Consider the following 10,347-nt stretch of genomic DNA (forward strand, 5'->3'; position numbering starts at 1 on the left):
CCGTTAAAATTTAAATTAGATGCGCATGTTGTGGCTCTCACGATCATCATATGCATACTGTAGTTCTCACGATCACAGCTTGACAAAGTACTTGATTCTTATCAATTTCCAGGCGAAAGCAAACGAAAATCGCTTTTTTTTTCGATGTGGCTATTGTAATGGTAATTTAACACTGATATACTGGAATACCATTGAAATTTTTAAATTTCCTTACCACTGAAATTTTTAAATTTTAATGAATTCTTACCGCAGTACTTTTTTGTGGTTAAAATACTTAATAAAATCATTTGTATCCCTTAGCCCTAGATCTTAGGCAAATGGTCAGGTTGCATGGTTTTTCACTATGTATAACGTGAATACAAGCCAGTTTCACCCCTCCCCTTAGCTCTAGTGTACTTTGCCGTATTCAAATAACCAAACGCTGAGCCCTTTGACTGGATGTTAGCGTTTGCGCTTCAAGTTTAATTCTGAAATTCTGACTTGATGCAAATGAAGTAGAATATAAGAATGTAATAAGGAAACATATTTAAGTTTTATGTGTTAATTATATTTTATATTTTCACTTAACGATACATCGTTGGTTGTAAACATATACTTCCAGTTACAATAATGTTTTAATTGACGAAAATACTCTTGTTTTCATACTTTTAAATTTAAAAAAAATTGCATATCTTAATTTTGCAAGAAAAAAAAAGTTATCTAACTTTTTACGCGTTCCTCCGGACCAGAGTCGTGCCTAGATAATTTTTCACCTGAGACAAAGAGGTAAGTACACTCCCGTATACATAGTCAAATTAACAGTATTCGTACATCATCATATTCATGAAAGAAAATTATTTGAAATCATAATTTTCTAACTTTGGTAATATTTAGTAATGCTTTAGAGTTTTAAATGAAAGATACTGATAATTAACCAATAGCACTGAAATAGTATAAAAAGAATTTATCCATTCATAAACTCGTGTGAATGTTACTGTGAAGAAGTCTAGTTATTAAATATATCTAAATTTATAATAAACAATAATGCACTTACTTTGATTGTTTATAATTTAACTATCCTGGATTTTAATGAAACAAAATAGCCAATAATATTTTTCAAAATTTATTTGATTACTTATGTTTTAGGATGAATATAGTAGTGCAGCAACATTTGTCAATACAACAGCAACAATGCTCACTTGAGGCAAAGAGGTTCTACACGCAAATTAACTGCATTTGTACAACATTATATTCTGCAAAGGTCATTAACTAATATCGTAACTGTTGTAATAATTTATACTCGTAATTTCAGAAATTTTCGTAATTATATTCAGAAAATAATACATGTAGTAATTTATAATTTTTAAATGAAAACATTTAAAAATACCTTTTAGACAAATAGCAAATGACGCTGAAATAATAAAAATAACAATTAATATGAAAAGTATTGCGCTAATTTTCAAGCTTTTACTTAATCTTTTTAACAAAGCAAAATCTCCCATAATTTTTCAAAACCTGCTTAAATTCTAAAACTTTTAACTGGCAATCTTAAAAATATTTTTAAAACTGTTTTCGAATCCGGATACGATTAAACTAAGGTATATTCTTGCGTTATCATTAAAAGTTGTAATCTTGCTTTAGTAACCAGAATTATTTAAAAAAAAACTTGGTTTCTAATATTAGGTTACTTCTGACGGAGTTTCAGCGCTAGTAATAAGTTCCTCGTAGTAGTAAAATGCGTAAAATTTAATGACAGGTTAAAAACTGAAAACTAATACCTAAACTAAATTTTCACCAGTTAGAAACTAGAAGCTATCTTGTTTATTTTTCATATCTCCAGCTTAATTGTAAGATTAAAGCATCTATCAAAATTTTTCTTTTTTACGATAAAAATATTTTTCTGAAAATTTAGTCATTTTATTAATTGATTCTTGAAAACATTATTTATTAACTTTCCTCTTTAAGTTTCTTTTCAAATTTTGTCATTGATGTATTTATTCTTAAATCTGAATTTTCACATTCCTTAAGAATGCTTTTCCTCTCTTTATAAAGAAAGAGATAATTCTTTTATTATGTTTATTTGCTTAATTTAATATGACAATAAATACGATGGGCTACATGGCTAAGGAGAGTGATGCTTTTTGGAGAATTTCCTAAGGCTGTTATTTACGTTACACATGAAAAAACCATTAAACCACCCATCTATCTAACCCACTTCCCGGGACTCAGTATTAAGATAATCACTCTGTTGAATACGCAACTTTATTGTTCGAGCATGTGATTGCAAGGCTTTATTAACATTTTCTGATTCATGCATTATTAAATTCCACGAAGACATACATAAATTTCAAAACTGATTTACTCAATGAGGCAATTAGTTTAGTAATGATTTATCATATCTTGCATCGTATAAATTTGATTTATTTATATAAATATAAAGCGATAATAATGAACTAAAACTATGTATGATACACAGTAAGGATTTTCTACGTCACTTTAAATATTAAATCGTTAATAATCAATTACGCCTTTGATTTGGTTTCTTTAACTTATTAAAGTAAAGCACTCGAGCGCTATCTGCTTAAAAGAAGAGATGCTTTCATAGAGTACTTCCTAAGAAATTTGCTTCGCATTTATGCCACATGGGAGAAAACATACGGAAATGCTCATTCTGCAGGATCTGAGCTACCAGTCGATCTAACTACCAGTGTTCAACAGTCTTACCCACTCATCCATTAGTGCACAAATTCTTTCATTGCAATTATATCCTAAGAACCTTCGTTATTGCGGAACATTACTCAATACCTTTCTTTTTGGTAATTTGGATTATATTCTAATAAAAATATTAATAAATATAAACATATTTTAATTTTTACTACAATTTTTTTAAACAAAATTTTATTTTACTGCCAGTACTTTCGATATTGCTCATATTTCTGGGGAAGGAAGAAACCCCTTTTTTGGCAATAATCAACGATTTTGCAGTCTCGAATGTTATGTATTTTAGAATTAACCGGAACAAATTACGTAAATTCTTAGGAATCCAACTTCAGAATTTTAACCATCTTTGATCCCAAATAACTGAAGATAATTCAGAAAAGAGGAGTCAAGTCTTATTTTCTTACTTTTTGATAAAACAAATATTGAAAGAGACGGTCCCTTAAGTCTAATAATAACTGCAGCTATTTTATGAGTAAGTTGGTGAGGGAATTTTAAACAGAAACAGGATAAAACTTCGAACTGTACGGTAAACGTTGTAATGAAAACTGAACAAAGGCAAACTATAAAGTAATGCACCACCTCTTTGATGTATTTTCTCTTGGGAAGACTACGAAATAGATGTTTGTTTTCTTCCCTATGAACTAACTGTTGCGAGTCGCGTAGATCGCTTTTAATCAGTCGCATACTGAAACCGGCGAATGGATCACAACGCTTTCTTTCTTTTTTTTTTTTTTTTTTTTTTTTTTTAACAGCAAACGTTAATGAAAACCCTTGGTTAAATAAGAAACAGATTACGATTGAGATATGCATTCTGGATATGTGCCAATCTTCGTCACAGCCGGACAAAGACAGTAATAACCGGCGACGCTCTCCAAATCCGCATGGGCTCCTCCGACCTCATGCGCAGAAGTCCCGACCCCTCCAGTCCTCCATGGAGATAGGAAGTAAGAAGTAGGAAGTCTTTTCTTACCTCTCTGAGTCCTCGCATAGAGGAATTGAATAAGAAGAGACTCCATCTCCGCACTATGCCTGATACAGTACTGCTGAGCATTGGTAGCCAAAGGAGGTGCATTTTGTTAACATCCAGAGCATGTTACTTCGACGGCGATTTGGTAGTACTTCCGCACACGACAGTTCCTCACAAATCGAAAAGCGAGGAAACTTCCGCATAAAAGGAACATTCTTTGTCGGATGGGTAAAAAGTGTGTACAGACATTAGGTATTTTTTGGAAGCAGGCAAGAAGAAAAAATGAGCAATCTCCTTCGCCGGGAATCGAACCGCGGACCTATGAAATACCGGCCCGGCGTGCAGTACCACTACACCACGAAGGCACACCAAGGTGGGAGAAATACCTTATATACTCCCCCTTTTAAAGGGCGATTGGGCTTTTCAGGGGATCCAGTCGCCAAATCCTGGGTGTGGAGAGTCATCATCCATCACCCTTTTAGTTCGGGTGCCACTATAGAGACAATAGGTATTTTTTGGAAGCAGGCAAGATGAAAAATGAGCAATCGCCTTCGCCGGGAATCGAGCCATGGACCTCTGGAATACCGGCCCAGCATGCATAACCACTACACCACGAAGGGACGCCAAAAAAGGTGAGAGAAATACCTTCTAAGTGATTTTGGTTATTAATTTGTTTTATAAAATTCTCTAATATATTTGCATAAATTGTAAATAATTCAGTATCTATGCATCAGTTGTATATATATTTTTTTTACTTCATGGTTAATGATTAACAGAGTTGTAAAGAAAAATATCAAAATAGAGTTCTCTTTCTCACTTTTTTAAAATTTTATTTAGCGACGTGTTTCATTGGCAGATAAATGTAATACAAAATAATGAATGAAAAATCTTTGTCATTCAATATGTATACTGTTGAATGAAGCGTAACCAATTTTTATTTCTTAATTTAATCCTTAATAAAAGGAGAAAAAAATTGAGTAGTGGTCTGCTAATTTTAAAACGGTTTCAAGACATGAAAAAATCATCATCAATGTTATTAAACGATTTATCAATTCATTTTGCATGTTATTACCTTTTAATTTTTTTACAGTATGTAAATTTCAGATATTTGTGAATCTAGATCAATTAATTGTTTTAACTGTTTCAAAAATTGAAGCTGTATTGGTATGCAGAAGGAGACAATCAAGATCGCGATATGATGACAATGGTTATTTATTATATTATCAGACAAGTATCAAACTGTGTAAATTTTCTAAGAGAAGCATTTCATCCCATTTTAAGTATGTAAAGTGGACACTTTAATTAAAAAGAAAAAATTTGCATATCATAAGCAATTTTTCAGCATTGCTGTAAATATTTATTTCTGAAACTGTTTGTGAAATGTAGAGAAAAAATACATTTCTTAAGAAGAAAATTATAATTTATGAACGAAATATTAGTTTTTACACAATACTTTTGTAAAGAGGATTAATTTACTAAGACAAAGTATAAGACAGCCATCCATCGAGAACCAGATTTGATTAAGTGTTATCTATGTTCATAGAAATTTTAAAAAATGAAATATACACACTTGAATTTTCTTTTACTACTAAACTATTTTATTTTCAACTAGCGTATAAGCTCTCATATACAAGCGAGTTAGTATAAATCAGATAGATGGAATTACAGAAATACGTCACTTGATTTTAATTTTATAAATATGAAGTTAAGTAAAGTAGGATATGTTTGACTTAGATCACAGAATAAAATCTGCTAAAGAAATGTGAGTACTATTAAATATACAAGCACTAACTTGAAAGTAAAAGAAAGTAAGGAAACTGATAAGTGTATTTTTCAGGAAATTACCATAAATGACAAAATAAGTCGGAAGTGAAAAAGGTATATCTTTCATCAATATTTTCAGCACTATTCAATTTCCCAAAAGAAACATGATCTAAATTAAATCTGTTGGTATAGTACCAAATACGTGCAAAACCATGGCTTCCCGCAAATTTTGGGCAAAAGTGTTTTCGTAAGTCGTTTTATCGTAAGGATTTCACTGAAAGAGAACAGCACTATTTAACTAATTAATTTTTATTTTTGCAATACTCTACACAGGGTTTTTTAAATAACCCTTATATATAAAATATAAAAATTAACATCAGTGCCTAGTTTTGTAAAATATTGATTAATTCATAAAGTAAATGTGTGCTTAAAATTAATTGAACTAAACGTACCTCAAGAATAATGACATTCATATATTGCATATAATGCTATTTCATATTTCAAATAGGAAAAATATATACTGTACGTTCACGAATACCATGCGCCACCGAATAAGACGCACACCCGATTTTTTTTCGATGTACCAAAAAAGGAAAAATGCCCACGAAAATGGCGCATATAATTTCATCAAGCCCACTGAAAGCTTAATTTACAGAAAAATTTCTTTTTTCTTGATTACGAGCATAAAGAAATAGGATACCGATCGACGGTTATCGGGAAAGAAATCTAAGGTACCACCTGCAGCTTTTGCAGCTCCTGCCTAAGTACGTAGCAAGACATGCCCAGTAACACTTTAATTTAATTGGAAGGAATAAATCGGTTGGCAGAATTTAATTCTACGGCAGAAAGAAAAACTGCTTGTCTAAGTACGTTATATAAAATTTTATTTGTTAAACAACAACGTCAATCAACAACAATCTCTGCACTAATTATGGATTTAAAAGACCCGAGTTATTCTTTAAAATCTACTGGTAATCTATCAAAGGTTAGCTTACCACACCATGACACTTCTTCCCAATTTTTCAGTCTGGAAACACAGTGTAAATTGTATACTTCCTCGCCTTCTGCGCTGCTGTCATCACTGATGTTTTCCGAAATGCCGGTATTCTCTTCTTCCTCATCATCCCACACTGCACAATCCTCACTTTCGTCCATACAGTTTGATATTCTGCACTTTGTGAACTCTGAATAACATGTTCTTGCGAAATTTCATTCCAGGCGGCTTTGATCCATTCACACATTCGAGTTATTTCGAGGTTCTTGGTGCGACCAGTCGGTGCCAGTGCGTAATTTCCAGCGGCCATCCATTCCGTGTACATTCTTTTCAGTGCTGCTTTAAATAGGCGATTAATGCATATAGTGGCTGCTGGCTGCTAGTGGCGATATATCATTTACAAATCCCTGGCCAGGATTTATTATTTGAGAGAGTATGGTAGCATCATATCAGGTTATATTTTCTGGGGTTACCGTGTAAGGTTTTCCTTATTTCGCATAACAAATTTATTTTAAGTTTGATACCTATTCTAGACTTCTCAACTTCCCCTCACATTCTCTCGCCAGGATGTAAATTTAAAGTGAAGTGAAGTGCTTATTTAAACGGGTGAATATCTGAGTTGTTCAGAGCGTGTTTCGCTATCCAAGCGCACGTTTTGTTGTTATTTCGCTGTTATGGTAGTAAGCTTCTTGGCCTTATCAGATTTAGTATCACGCCAGTTAGGTTCCTGTGAGCCCACCTCTTAGGCGTAACTTAAGTGATATCTTGTACTTTTTATTTTAGGCTTGACTTACATTATATTCTACGTTTTGTTTTCACCGGAAGTTGACGGTATTTCTGTAACGCACGAAGACCGTGCCTTTCTGTTAACTATTTAGAATTAATAAAGGGTTATTTTTACTTCACACCTATGCAAGAATTCGCCAGGTCATTATAGGGTCTATTCTAGTGTATGTGGAACAAAAGAGGTAGACTATTTGACCGTAGCTTCTAAAAAAAGTAATTTATGCCGAGCAACATGCCTCTACCTGGCCTATATTGCTTTGTTTCGCGTAAGCCGCGCACCTTGATTTTTCCCATTAAAATTATCAAAAAACCTGCGCGTGGTATTCGTGAACATACGGTATATTACCTTATGTTAAATTTCTCATATGTCGGATATGAATTATAGTAGTTTAAGTTAGTCATTTCATAAAAATGAAATGCAATTGCAGAGCATTTCTTCAAATAAAGATATACCTTATTTCATAATGAAGATACACTTCAGAAAAAAGAAATATTTTGTACAAAACACGAATTTATATTGGAGAAAAAATCTTTATGCATATAAAGTACGCAATTAATAAAAATACTGATAATTTTTGCAATTCAGTTTATTGGTGAATAAACGAAAGTTTTGCAACAGCAACCAAACTTTTTGTATACAGCATTAGGTCTGTGATAGTATAGACGTTCAATACCTTTACTAAAAACTTGATATTACATTCAATCATATTACTTACATAATATGTTGCTTATATCAATTTTACCAATATTGTAATTTAAAGGACCATCATTGTGCAATTTGCATAACCTGTCCACATTAATATAGATTCTTGATTGTCCTCTTGCACAATCTCTGCATCACCTTGAGGCTGGTATTGCTTCCTCTCTATACAGAAGCGTTTCTCACTGAGCTACTTTTGTAATCGTCTTTAAAATGCAGTACAAAATTATAAATACTACTTAATGATAAAACAAGATCTGATTGTTTTTATCAACCAGCTGAAGAATTAATTAAATTTTCTTGTGCTGATGAAGCTACATTTTGTTCATGAGCTTGTAGGTATTTTTTTGGAAGCAGGAGAAATGAAAAATATGCAACCGCCTTCGCCAGGAATCGCACCACGGACCTCTGAATTACTGGCCCAGCGTGCTACCGTTGCACCACGAAAGCACGCTAGGGAAGTGGGATAAATACCTTATATACTCCCCTTTTTAAAGAGCGACTAGGGTTTTAGGGGACCTAGTCGTCAAATCCTGGGTGCGGAGAATCATCATCCACAACCCTATTTTAGTTCGGACGCCACTTGTAGAGACATTAGGTATTTTTTTAAAGCAGGAGAAATGAAAAATATGCAACCGCCTTCGCCGGGAATCGAACCACGGATCTCTGAAATACCGGCTCAGCGTGCTACCGTTACACCACGAAGGCACGCTAGGAAAGTGGGAGAAATACCTTATAAGCTGTTGAGTCAGATACAGTTTGTTTAGTAATCTTTTTATCCACATGAATTGTGAACCCAGTCACTTCTTATAAAATAATAAGGGCAGAGCATTAAAAATTTAAATGGTGGAAATCTAGCAACCAAGGTCAGTTTTATGATTCTTTGAAATCTGGATAAATATAAGTATACTTGTGCTTTCATTTATTGTTAGACTCGCATTCATCCTTTGACTTTTATTACCTACTAAAACTACATTTTAACATAAAATATTAAATGTTAGCTATATATAAATGTTCGGCTTTATTAAGACAAATTTAACATTAAGAACTTTATTTTCATTTCTTTTCTGATATGTATGCTTTAAAAAATGTCTAAATATCACTTGAATTTCTCTTCAGTAATATGTTTTACTTCTAATGAGGAGGAAAAGACAATATTTGCAAGACAAGAGTACCTCTTTAAAATTCAAATTATTTATGGAAGAAGTTTCTAAGTTATATTTTCTTTAATTATTTTGAACATGCTAATTTCTCTAAGAAAACATATTTAACATTAAAAATTTTAAGAACGAATTAATTTCCTTTGTCAAATTCAAAATCTTTTTTCTAAATGTAAGAACTAAATACTTGCTCGTTAAGCATTCGCTGGAACTTCTGGTCGAAATCATTCTATCATTTAGCCATCTCATTTCTGAGAGCGTTTTCCAGGGAAGGGAGGATGACGAAGAGCAACTGAAATTATACTCACAAGAAAGGGGAAAAATAGCACTCATACATCTAAACCTTACATAGGATTCAAATGCACACCCTTGATTTCGGATTATCAATCAACGTCCACTATCTGTCATATCATCTAGGGCAGCTTAGTGTTAGTTAATATAATTTTGGTTTCAAGGCCTATACATGTAATAAATAGCCCATTTTCAAGACATATTCCTGAACTTGGCGAACTTCTTAATATATGGCAATCAGTTTTCCTTTCCCTTCCATCATGAAGCGGAACAAAAGGCACCTCGTTCCTACCTTTTTACACTGTGCATGAGCGGATAAAAAAGTCACATCGTTTCTACTTCCAAATAATTTTAGCAAAGTGTTTAAACCACATCTGATGTTTTATCGTTTTCAACAAATATGCCAAATTTCAAATCGCGCCAATATATAAATTTACATATCTTCGGAAATTTTGAATTTAAAACGGTAATTTTTTGCAGGTATGCTTAGAAATAAGTCTACTTTACGATGATGGTAAGAATTTTGTAGATTACAATTCAAAATTTCTTTTGAAAAATTTATAAAAATTTTTTAAAGTACGAAATTTAAAAATAAATCATAAAAAATGGGTGAATTTTATTTGTAATGAACCTGAATTTCGAAATGTCAAAGGAAGAATCAAATAAGCTTAATAAAAAAAGAGAGATTAATAAATATATACCAAACTCAATTAACATTGAGGAACTAAAATTTTGAGAGCTAATTTTTGTAAAAACTACTCGTGCGATTTTTACGAAACTTTGTTTGTTTGGCGTAATTTGAGTCGTAGAATTGAAATATGGAAAAAAATTGGTATGTTATTTCAGAAAAAGTCCGATTTTGTGTCAAATTACCTATATTAGAACGATGCTATATATAAATCTAATATAGTAGATCCTAAGTCGCGCTTTCGAGACATGAAAAACGCAAGTTGAATTTCGTCAATCGGTCTAGTAGAACGGGAGA

This window comes from Stegodyphus dumicola, chromosome X2 (assembly GCF_044657685.1).
Source record: "Stegodyphus dumicola isolate Sdum_Otavi_A_Nest chromosome X2, ASM4465768v1".
NCBI classification, from domain to species: domain Eukaryota; kingdom Metazoa; phylum Arthropoda; class Arachnida; order Araneae; family Eresidae; genus Stegodyphus; species Stegodyphus dumicola.